Below are 11,657 nucleotides of genomic sequence, written 5' to 3'. Positions count from 1 at the left end.
CTGTGTGTCCTCTTCCCCCACCCCTCCAGTCCCTGACTATCTGCCCGCCCCCCGCCCCGTGTCCTCCACTCCTGCTGCACCATGTCCCTATCGATCTCGATCGCTCAGAGCCATGTCGGGCTGCAGGAGGAGGGAGACATGTCTGACAACACTCCAGAAGTTATTTTCACTTTTCATTTCCCTTTTGGGTGGAGCCTTCTCAGAGCGAGTAAGTTACGGACTTCCTGTTCAGTGCTAACCAGGCTGAAACCAAGCTGAAACCAGGTCGGGGACACTAGGGATCAGAGGCCCAGGCAGAGCCAAAGGCAAGACGAAGGTCCCTGGGGACAGCAACCTCTGCACCAGGTTAGTCTCTGTCTTCCTTCCTTTAACTTTCTCTCTGGCAGTGCTGCTGCTTTAGTGCTTGTCATTAGACACTCATAGAAACCTTGACTTTAGTCCAGCTTCACAAGAACACTCACGTGCAGTGTAATGAGACGCAGGAATGTGTGATGAGAAAATTGACTCTTTAAACTGCAGAGGGGCAGCCTCTGGTGTGAGTGCAGTGGCCCACAGGACTCTTGTGTTACACCTGCTGCTCCACTGGAGAGCCATCTGGACTGAGTTGTGCTTCCTGAGGTGTTGAGGCAGTGAATTGTTATTTTCTCATGACCTCTGAACCCTCTTGTTCCCCTAGGGCCCCTCTACCTTCACCTGGGTCATTTCAAAGAGAGTACTTTAGAAAATACAAAATTCAGGGTAAGCATCTGACTTTTCAAATCTGGGTGCCTTGTCCTCAGACCTGACCTGGGAACGGGTCAGCACCCAGCCTATTCCCATCTCTGGTTGTGGGTCTGATTCTTCCTCTGGGGATCTTGATCTAAGGACATCAAAGGAAGAGGAAGGACCAACATGCCAAAACCCAGGGCAGGCTGACGTTTTCATTTGTACTTTGATTTTCTGCTCTGGGTGGATTCTACCTCTGACAAGGAAAAAGCTAGAAACCCGACCTTTAGTAATGGGTCAGAAATAACACTACTTAATATGCTTAATTGTTCGATTTTTTAATACAAAAGAAATGCATTATACATTGCTGGTCATAAATATTCAAATAGCATGTATATAGAGGGGAAAGTCCTTTTCACCACGCACCCCTGCAGCTTCCAGTCCTGGTCCTGCTGAGTGTTGTGGGCACAGCCTTTCATGTCTGTTCTATGCATTTACACACATGACTTGTTCTCCTAAATGCATAATTTGTATCTTTTTTTAATGAATGAAATTATATTGGATACACCATTCTGTATTTTACATTTTTTAAACTTTAATATTAAACTTATTAGAGGTTTTTTTTCAAGTGACTAAATATTGCATCTCCCTCATTTTATTAACATTGCATACTACTTCTTGGAGTCAATGCACCATAATTTTTAAATTATGTTCCATTGAAACCATTTGTGTTGTTTTTAATTGTTCATATTATGAAAAATATGCAATAATATCAATTATATAGTTATGTTTTGCATATATACAAGTATTTGTCTTGTGTCAAAATCAAAAAAATAAAATTGTTGAGGCTAAGGGTCCTAATATTTAATGGTTTATAGATCCTACCAAATTGCCTTCCTTGTGGCCGAACCACTATAATATTCTCCTACGACTGTATGTAGCCTGTTAATTCGCATTCTTTGATTGCATGGGAGCTTCAACAGGTCTTCATGTCTATTGGTCATTTAAATTGCCTCTTCTATGAATTGCCAGTTTATTTTTTGCCAATGTTGAGGAGATTGTTCTTCCTTTAATCATATGGGACAGTCTGCTACATACTCTGAAATTTATTTTTACTTATTTATTTTTTATTTTTTTCATTATATTTAAGTATATTTTATTGATTATGCTATTACAGTTGTCCCATTTTTTTCTCCCCTTTGTTCCCCTCCACCCTGCACACCCTCTCCCACTTGCATCCCCCCCTTTAGTTCATGTCCATGGGTCACACATATAAGTTCTTTGGCTCCTACATTTCCTATACTGTTCTTAACCTCCCCCTGTTTTCTACCTACCATTTATGCTACTTATTCCCTATAACTTTTTCTCCATTCCTCCCCTCCCCTTCCCCCTGATAAACTTCCATGTGATTTCCATTTCTGTGGTCCTGTTCCTGTTCTAGTTGTTTGCTTAGTTTGTTTTTGTTCTTGTGTTTAGGTTTGGTTGTTGATCGTTGTGAGTTTGTTGTCATTTTACTGTTCATATTTTTTACCTTCTTTTTCTTAGATAAGTCCCTTTAACATTTCATAGAATAAGGGCTTGATGATGATGAACTCCTTTAACTTGACCTTATCTGGGAAGCGCTGTATCTGCCCTTCCATTCTAAATGATAGCTTTGCTGGATAGAATAATCTGGGATGTAGGTCCTTGCCTTTCACAATTTTGAATACTTCTTTCCAGCCCCTTCTTGTCTGTAAGGTTTCCTTTGAGAAATCAGCTGATAGTCTTATTCTTATGGGTAACTTCTTTGTAGGTAATGGTCTACTTTTCTCCTGCTGCTTTCAATATTCTCTCCTTATCTCTAAACTTGGGCAATGTAATTATGATGTGTCTTGGTGTGTGCTTCATTGGGTCCAACTTCTTTGGGACTCTGTGAGCTTCCTAGACTTCCTGGAAATCTATTTCCTTGGCCAGATTGGGGAAGCTCTCTTACATTATTGTTTCAAATAAGTTTTTGATTTCTTGGTCTTCCTCTTCTCCTTCTGGCACCCCTATGATTCAGATGTTGGAATGTTTGAAGTTGTCTCAGAGGTTCCTAAGCCTCTCCTTATCTTTTTTGAGTTCCTGTTTCTTCATTCTGTTCTGGTTGAATGTTTCTTTCTTCCTTCTGGTCCAAAACAGTCGATTTGAGTCCCGGTTTCCTTCCCGTCACTGTTGGTTCCCTGTACATTTTCCTTTATTTCCCTTTTCATAGTCTTCACTTCTTCCTCTAGTTTGCAACCATACTCCACCATTTCTGTGAGCATCCTGATTACCAGTGTCTTGAACTGTGCATCTTCTAGGTTGGCTATCTCTTCTTTGCTTAGTTGTAGTTTTTCTGGAGCTTTGATCTGTTCTTTCACTTGGGCCATTTTTTTTTTTTTTTGGTCTCAGCATGCCTGTTTCGTAGTAATGGGTGGAGCCTTAGGTATTCATCAGAGCTGAGCAACCCAGGTCGCTACATTGTGGCACTGTCTGTGGGGGAGGGGTCCCAGAGGGAATGATGCTGTTTGCTCAGATCTCTGCTGGCTTTCAGTCACTTCCCCTGCTGCCCACAATCAAATTGGGCCCTTTTAGTGCTGATTCCTGAGTGAGTGGGTTTGTGTATGTTCCAGGACGCTGTGTGTCTCTCCAACAAACTCTCCTGTGAGGCTGGGAGTTTCTCCTGCCGCCTCAACCCCCACAGGTTTTTTCAGTCAGAGGTTTTGAGGCTTTATTTCCCTGCACTGGAACCCTGGGTTGCATGATCTGTCTCACTCACCAGTTCCTCCTGGTTTATGCATACGCAAATGTTGGACTGCTTGGTCTGCCAGCCGCCACCCTGCCTGTCCTGGTCCTCCAGCCCCTGCCTTGCCACACGTCCTCTCTGCCCAGCTTCCCATCTCAGGCCCTCCTACCAGTCTGGATGAATTCCTTCTTTCACTCCTTGGTTGTCAGACTTCAATACATTTCTATTTTCTGTCAGTAATGGTTGTTCTTTTATTTTTAAATTTGTTGTTGCCCTTGTTTTGGTTGTGCAAGGAGGCACAGTATATCTATCTATACATCCATCTTGGCCAGAAGTCTCTTAAATGATTTTTAATCTATATTTTTTAAATTGTTAGTTTTGAATTTGAAACCATATTATTCAAGTTTCCGACATTTAAAACAAGTCATTTAACTCTAATTTTTCTTTAACACTCAGCTCAACACATAAGTTTGTTAATATACTTTGAAATCTTACACTGAAATAGCTTTTGTTTTACAAAATAAAATTCTTCTTTTTCTAGATTATCTTTCTGCCTACAGATTCTTTACACATTTTTTTAAGTACAAACCTAGGTTTTTTATATTTTGGTGCTGTTATTAATGGTATTGTCTAATTTAATAGTGAATTGCAATTTTTCAATGATGGTGTGTACCAAAGCTATTACAATTTTTATATTATTTTGCATACTTTGTCCATGCTGTATTTACTTATTACTTCAATAGATATTTTGGTGAATTCTTTGGGATTTTGTGCATAGACGGTTATGTCACCTGCAAAGACAGTTTTATTTCTTCCACACTCTACAGTTTTAATTTCCTTGTCATTTTCTAGTATGCATTCCAGTATAATAGTGACTAGGACTTGTAAAAGGGAACATCTTTCCTTTTCCTGATCTTAGGGAGAAAGGGTGCAGTTTCTCAGCAGTAAGTCTCATGTTAGTTAGCTACAGGCTTCTTGTAGATGTTCCTTCTCCAGTTGAGGAAGTTCCTTTTTGTGTCCAGGTTGCTAGGGGTTTTTACATGAGTGGAAGTGGATTTTGTCAAATGAACTTTCTGCATCAGTTGACATGATCACTCTATTTTTCTTCTTCAGCCATTTGATATGGTGTATTACTTTGATTGATTTGGGATATTAAACCAGCCTTACATATCTAGAGTAAATTCCATGTGATCATGAGTATAATTTTTCTATAGAGTGTTGTATGGAATTTGCTAATGTATTGGTGAAGAATTTTGCATTTCTATTCATGTGAGTTATGGGTTAGTAGTCGACCTTTCTCTATTTTTGGTGTTGCAGTATTGCTGGACTCATGAGATGAGTTAAAAGTGTTCCCTCTGCTTCTATTTTCTGGGCAAAGCTTGAAGAACTGGTATAATTTCTTAGTTCAATATTTAGTATGTTCACCAGTGAAACTATCTGAGCCTGATGCTTACATTTTTCAAAATTAAAGTGTTGGAACTTCCAGCCAAGATGGAGGCATAGGCAGACACACTGTGCCTCCTCCCACAACCAAAATAAGGACAACAAAATTTTAGAAACAGAAAAACAACAAGTACTGACAGAACATTGAACTGAATGGAAGTCCGAAAACCAAGGAGTTAAAATAGGCACATTCAGCCAGACTGGTAGGAGGGGTTGAGTCAGGTGGCCAGGCCAAGAGGGGTCGCATCAAAAAAAGCAGTGGCTGGCAGACCCCAGGCACAAGGTGACAGTGGGCAAACCCAGCAAGGTGGCAGATTGTGGATGGGCATGGCTTGCAAGGTGGCTGGCAGACCAGGTGATCCCACATTCATGCACAGAAAAAACAGGCAAAACTGGGGAGTGAGATATAACGCACAACCCAGGGCTCTAACTCAGGGAAATAAAGCCTCAAACCACTGATTGAAAACACCTGTGGGAGTTGAGGTGCCTGGAGAGACTCCCAGCCTCACAAGAGAGTTCGTTGGAGAGATCCACAGGGTCCTAGAATGTACACAAGCCCACCCACACAGAAATCAGCACCAGAAGGGCCCAGTTTGCTTGCAGGAAGCAGCGGAAGGGGCTGAAATCCAGCAAAGAGTGGAGCAAGCACCATTGTTTCCTCTTGGACCCCACCCCCACGTACAGCATCACAACTCAGCAACCTGGGTTACCCCACCCTGATGAATACCTAAGGCTCTGCCTCTCACTACATAACAGGAGTGTGAAAACCAAAAAAATATGGCCCAAACAAAAGAACATATCAAAGCTTCAGAACAAATACAACTAAGTGATGAAGAGATAGCCAGCCTATCAGATGCACAGTCCAAAGCACTGGTGATCAGGATGCTCAAAGAATTGGTTGAATTTAGTTGCAAATTAGATGAAAAAATGAAGGTGAAAGTGAAATGAAGGAAAATGCACAGGGAACCAATAGTGAAGGGAAGGAAACTGGGACTCAAATCAATGGTGTGGACCAGAAAGAAGAAACAACCAAACAGAAAAGAAGGAAGAAACAAGAATTCAAAAAAGTGAGGAGAGGCCTAGGAACTTCCAGGACACCTTTAAATGTTCCAATATCCAAATTATAGAGGTACCAGAAGGGGAAGAGGAAGAGCAACAAGTGCAAAAGTTATTTGAACAAATCATAAAGGAGAACTTCCCCAATCTGGCAAAGGAAATAGACTTCCGGGAAGTCCAGGAAGCTCAGAGAGTCCCAAAGAAGTTGGACTCAAGAAGAAACACACCAAGGCACATCATAATTACATTAGCCAAGGTAAAAATGAAGGAAAGAATCCTAGAAGCAACAAGAGACAAGGAGACAGTAACCTACAAAGGAATTCCCATAAGACTGTCAGCTGATTTCTCAAAAGAGACCTTACAGGCAAGAAGTGGCTGGAAAGAACTATTCCAAGTCATGAAAGGTAAGGACCTACATCCAAGATTGCTCTATCCAGCAAAGCTTTCATTTAGAATGGAAGGGCAGATAAAGTGCTTCTTAGATAAGGTCAAGTTAAAGGAGTTCATCATTACCAAGCCCTTATTTTATGAAATGTTAAAGGGACTTATCTATGAAAAAGAAGATGAAAAACATGTAGAGTAAAATGACAGCAAACACAATTATTAACAACTACACCTACAACAAAAACAGACAAACTAAGCAAACAACTAGAACAGGAGCAGAACCACAGAAATGGAGATTACATGGAGGGTTATCAACAAGGGAGTGGGAGGAGGAGAGAGGGGGGAAGATACAGAGAATAAGTAGCATAGATGGTAGGTAGAAAATAGACAGGGGGAGGGCAAGAATAGTATGGGAAATGTAGAAGCTAAAGAACTTATGACACACGGACATGAACTAAAGGGGGGGGATGTAGGTGGGAGAGGGTGTGCAGCGTGGAAGGGAGTAAAGGGGAGAAAATGGGACAGATGTAATAGCATAATCAATAAAATATATTATAAATAAATAAATAAATATAAAAGTTTGCCCTGCCACATAGGTGGGCCAGAAAGGTTAACAAAAAAAAAAATTAAAGTGTTAATTACTCATTTATTTTTTAAAAACATAGATATAAGCTTATTCAAATGATCTATTTGAACTTGTGTGAGTTTTTGTAGTTTTTATCTGTCAAGAATTTGGCCCATTTTATTGAAATTACCAAAATCATACTCATAGATTTGTCACAATATTCTTTCAAATGCTTTTAATTTCCATGAGATCAGTTGTAATTATCCTACTTAGGCTTTGAATATTGGTATTTTGTTTCTTTTCTCTGTTTTTCTTAATTAGCCTGTGTTAAAGTTTTAGTTTTATCGATCTTTTCCAAGAAACAGCATTAGGTATTGTGGGTTTTCTCTATTTTTTTCTATTTCCAATTTCACTGATTATTTCCTTATTAAATTTTTATTTTACTCCATTTCTTCCATTTCAGGTTTAAATTTCTCTCTTCGTGCTCTTGTATTACTGCTTTCCCATGTGAGAAACTTAGATTTTTTAATTTTAGATCTTTATTCTTTTTGAACATACGTGTTTAGTAGAATGTATTTCCCACTAATTACTGCTTTTTCTGTATCATCAAATTTTGATAAATTGCATGTTCATTTTCATTTAGTTCAAATAACTTTAAAATTTCTCTTGAGACTTCTTCTTTGACCCGTATGTTATTTAGAAGTATTTTTTATCTTCAAATATTTAAGGATTTTCCATTTATCTCTCTGATATTGATTTCCAGCTTAGTTTTTTTGTTGTCTGAGCACATACTCTTTATGATTTCCATTCTTTTACACTTTTTAAGGTGAGCTTTATGGCCCAGAATATCATCTGTCTTGGTGAAGGTGAGTTTTCCCTGTTATTATGAGGAATATGTGTATTCAGTGTTGTGAAATGGAATATTCCATACATGTCAAATAGATCAATTTGATTGATAATGATGATCAGATCAAATATATTTTTATTAATTCTCTGCCTGCTAAGTCTATAAATTATTAAAAGAGGGTATTGAAAGCATCAAACTCTAGTTGTAGATTTATTTATTTCTACTGGTAGCTCTTTCTATTGTTACCTTCTATAATCTGATGGTGTGTGTTTAGTTAAATGCATGTTAAGTGTTGTAAAGTCTTCTTGGAAAACAGACCCCTGTTTCATATGGAATGCCTTCTTGCTCCTTCGTAATTTTTCTTGTTCTGAATTTTCTCGTGTGAAAATAATGTAGTTACTCCATCTCTTGATTAGTGTAACCATCATAGCTTTTTCTCCATTCTTAACATGAATCTTTATATTTAAAGGTTTATTTTGTTGACAAGGTATAGGTTATTTTTAATTTTTTCAGTCACTTTGATAACCTGTTTAATAATCTTTATTTTCATTGGTGATGCTAATACTGATTTCCACATTTCCTCCTCTTTGCCTACCTCCATCCAGCCCCTGCTTCCCTTTTCCTCTGGCCATCACCCCACTGTTGTCTGTGTCTATGGGTTGTGCTTGTATGTTCTTTGCCTGATCCCTTCACTTCTTTCATACATAATCTCTGTTTTTGAATAGGAATATTAAGACCATGCACATTGAAAGTAATTATTAATAAATTGAGTTAATATCTATCATGTTTGTAACAGTTCTCTATTCATTGTATTTGGTCTTTCTTCCTTCCCACCCCTTTTTTATACCATCTCTGGTTTTAATTTAGCATGTTACATGATTGTATTTATCCCATCTATTAACATATCAATTTACTTCTATTTAAATGTTTTTAGTGTTTACCTAGTAACTCAATATGCATTTTACACCACTCTACCTGTAGTGCTTGTACCTTATAACAGACTCTTCCCAGTGTTTTCCTCCCCTTCCTCCTGACATTGCAGTTACTCGTTACACCTGTCTATGTGCTGTAATCATCACTTGCTCCAATCTGAGCTGTTCGGTCCGCAGCCAGGCTGCCATCTTGCACTTCTTTCTACTGTCTCCTGAATTAGATTCACTGTGTTTTGATTTTTACATCTTCCTTACTACTGGTTTGCTTTGCTGGTTTTCTGGACTTTATCCTAATGTATTTTCATAAAATTATAAGGATGCTGCTGAATATCATACATTCATGAAACAAACATATACAAAATCTAAAACCATACTAGATAACTTAGAAAATTTTTCAAGATGTTACTGTATGAAACAAATGTGATGCAGAAAAGGGTGTATATTGCAGAAAATATGCATGATGCAGGAAAAATTATATAATGTCATAATATTATAGGATGACAAAACATTTTGGAAGTATGGCTAGGATATAGATAAGGGTAGATGAAATTACATGTTTATGGACATTTAGGGAAGAATCCATGCAAAGTAATTTAAATGGGTTATGTGGCAGAGGTGGGGACACTGATAGAGATGGAAAGGAAGGGGAAACCTGCTAGGTAGAAAACAAGCCACAAGTAAAATAGTGATTGCAGAAAAATTTAAAAGCACTTGCAAATTTTTATTATAAAAACTGTAAAGGACACATGGACAAAACCCAAAGGAGGGTAGGATCAATGGTAGGAAGTGAGAATGGCCAGGTTCAGGGGGACATACTGAGGTGGAGAAATGGAGACAACTGTACTTGAACAACAATTTTTAAAAGTTTAAATAAATAAATAAGTAAAAATCTATAAATGTTTATGTATATGTGTATAAAGAAAATAATGAGTCATGTAAGTTCTTTATATATTTTGGAGATTAAACCCTTGTCTGAGGTATCATTGGCAAATATGTTTTCCCATACAGTTGGTTCTCTTTTTATTTTGATACTGTTTTCCTTAGCTGTGCAGAAGCTTTTTATTTTGATGAGGTCCCATTTATTTATTCTTTCCTTTATGTCCCTTGCTCTAGGGGACATGTCAGTAAAAAAGTTTCTGCATGAAATACCTGAGATTTTCCTACCTACGTTCTCCTCTAGGACTTTAATGGTGTCACGGTTTATATTTAAGTCTTTTACCCACCTTCAATTTATTTTTGTATAAGGTGTAAGTTGGTGCTCGAGTTTCATTTTTTTTTTTGCATGTAGCTGTCCAGTTCTCCCAACACCATTTGTTGAAGAGGCTATTTTTACTTCATTTTATGTTGCTGCCTCCTTTGTCAAATATTAATTGACCGTAGAGACTTGGGTTTATTTCTGGGCTCTCTGTTCTGTTCCATTGGTCCATGTGCCTGTTTTTATACCAGTACCAGGCTGTTTTGATTACAGTGGCCCTGTAGTATAGTTTAGTGTCAGGTATTGCGGTCCCTCCTACTTTACTCTTCTTTTGGCCCTGCGATTCCACTGCTGGGACTATATCCTAAGAACACTAAAACACCAATACTAAAGAACCTTTGCACCCCGATGTTCATAGCAGCACAATTAAAATAGCCAAGTGCCAGAAGCAACCCAGATGCCCATCAGTAAATGAATGGATCAAAAAACTATGGTATATTTACACAATGGAATTCTATGCAGCAGAAAGAAAGAAGGAGCTCCTACCCTTTGTAACAGCATGGATGGAGCTGGAAAGCATTATGCTAAGCGAAATAAGCCAGGCAGTGAAAGACAAATACCATATGTTCTCACCTTTAACAGGAACCTAAACAACAAAACAAAGAAACAAGCAAAATATAACCAAAGACACTGAAATAGAGGACAGGCTGACAGTGACCAGAGAGGAGAGAAGAGGGAATTTCAGGGGAGAATGGGAAGGGTTTACAGGAACAAATTTAAAGGACACATGGACAAAAGCTAGGGGGAGGGTGGTAATGGGAGGGAAGTGGGAAGGGTTGGGTGGGTGGGCTGGAATGGGAGTAAAAGGGAGAAAACTGTACTTGAACAATGATTAAAAAAAAAAGAAAGAAATGCTGAGAATGACACAGCATTCGGCATTCTACGATGTCGTCCTCAAAATCCATAACCCCAGGGTAATCATGACGTCAGACAAAGCCCCGCTGGGAGGAATTCTACAAAATACCTGACCAGCACTCAGAATTGTCAAAGTCACAAAGGCAAGGACAGTCTGAGAAACAGCCCCAGGCAGACGAGCCTGAGGAGACCTGCCCAGCCAATGTGACAAGCTGTCTGGGGTGGGATCCTGCAACAGGAAGAGGGTTGTAAGGGAAAACTAAGGCAATAAAATAAAGGACAGACTTTAGTGAGAAAAAAAAGAAAATAATAAAAGTTTAGAAAAAACATCAAAAGTGTAATTTCATAAGTAAAATCTCTCAGCCCCCCATGTGTGAAGGTGACCTGATCCACTCTGAGATCTGAAAGCCTGGCTCTACAGCCACTGCTGTGGGAGAGACGTCTCAGCTCTGCTCCGTCACTCCTCCATAGGCTCCAGTTTCTCGGTTCTTCCCAGAAGTTTATGTCTTTCTCTTTGTTTTTCAGGTGTTATTTCATAACAGTGTACCTTGGAGGTTCTTTTGAAATTCATTTGTGTAAAATACCCAACTGTGCCCTTTCAAAAAATTCTACTCTGTGGTGTCTCCTTAAAGGATTCCTTTGATATGTTCCTCCTCTCCATTTTCTCTGTCCAGCAGATACATGGCTATTACATTGGGTGTTAAGGCTTGTCTTCTTATACTTTCTCTCAAGATTACTTTTATTCCATTTTAATCTCTTTACCCAGTTTTGTGGGATATTTCCTCAGTTTTATTTTAAAACCATTAAAATAATTTATATTTCTAAAATCGTTTAAAATATATGTAAGACCTCTACATCTTTCCATAGTA

The 11,657-nt window shown here is 38.6% G+C and overlaps 1 protein-coding gene across 1 annotated transcript in view; it reads left to right on the top strand.

The window, feature by feature from the left end:
• Positions 1-248: 248 nt before the first annotated feature.
• LOC123823229 (nuclear body protein SP140-like protein) overlaps positions 249-11,657 on the top strand; it is a 58,683-nt gene continuing 47,274 nt past the window's right edge. Inside the window, exon 1 of the mRNA XM_045845715.1 lies at positions 249-345. The gene's annotated coding sequence lies outside the window, so the exon portion shown is untranslated. The remainder of the gene's footprint in view (positions 346-11,657) is intronic.

Source organism: Phyllostomus hastatus, unplaced genomic scaffold, assembly GCF_019186645.2.
Source record: "Phyllostomus hastatus isolate PE091 unplaced genomic scaffold, TTU_PhHast_1.1 phas_contig_477, whole genome shotgun sequence".
NCBI classification, from domain to species: domain Eukaryota; kingdom Metazoa; phylum Chordata; class Mammalia; order Chiroptera; family Phyllostomidae; genus Phyllostomus; species Phyllostomus hastatus.
The sequence above is the reverse complement of the archived record's forward strand: the minus strand, read 5'-3'. Positions and strand labels throughout refer to the sequence as shown.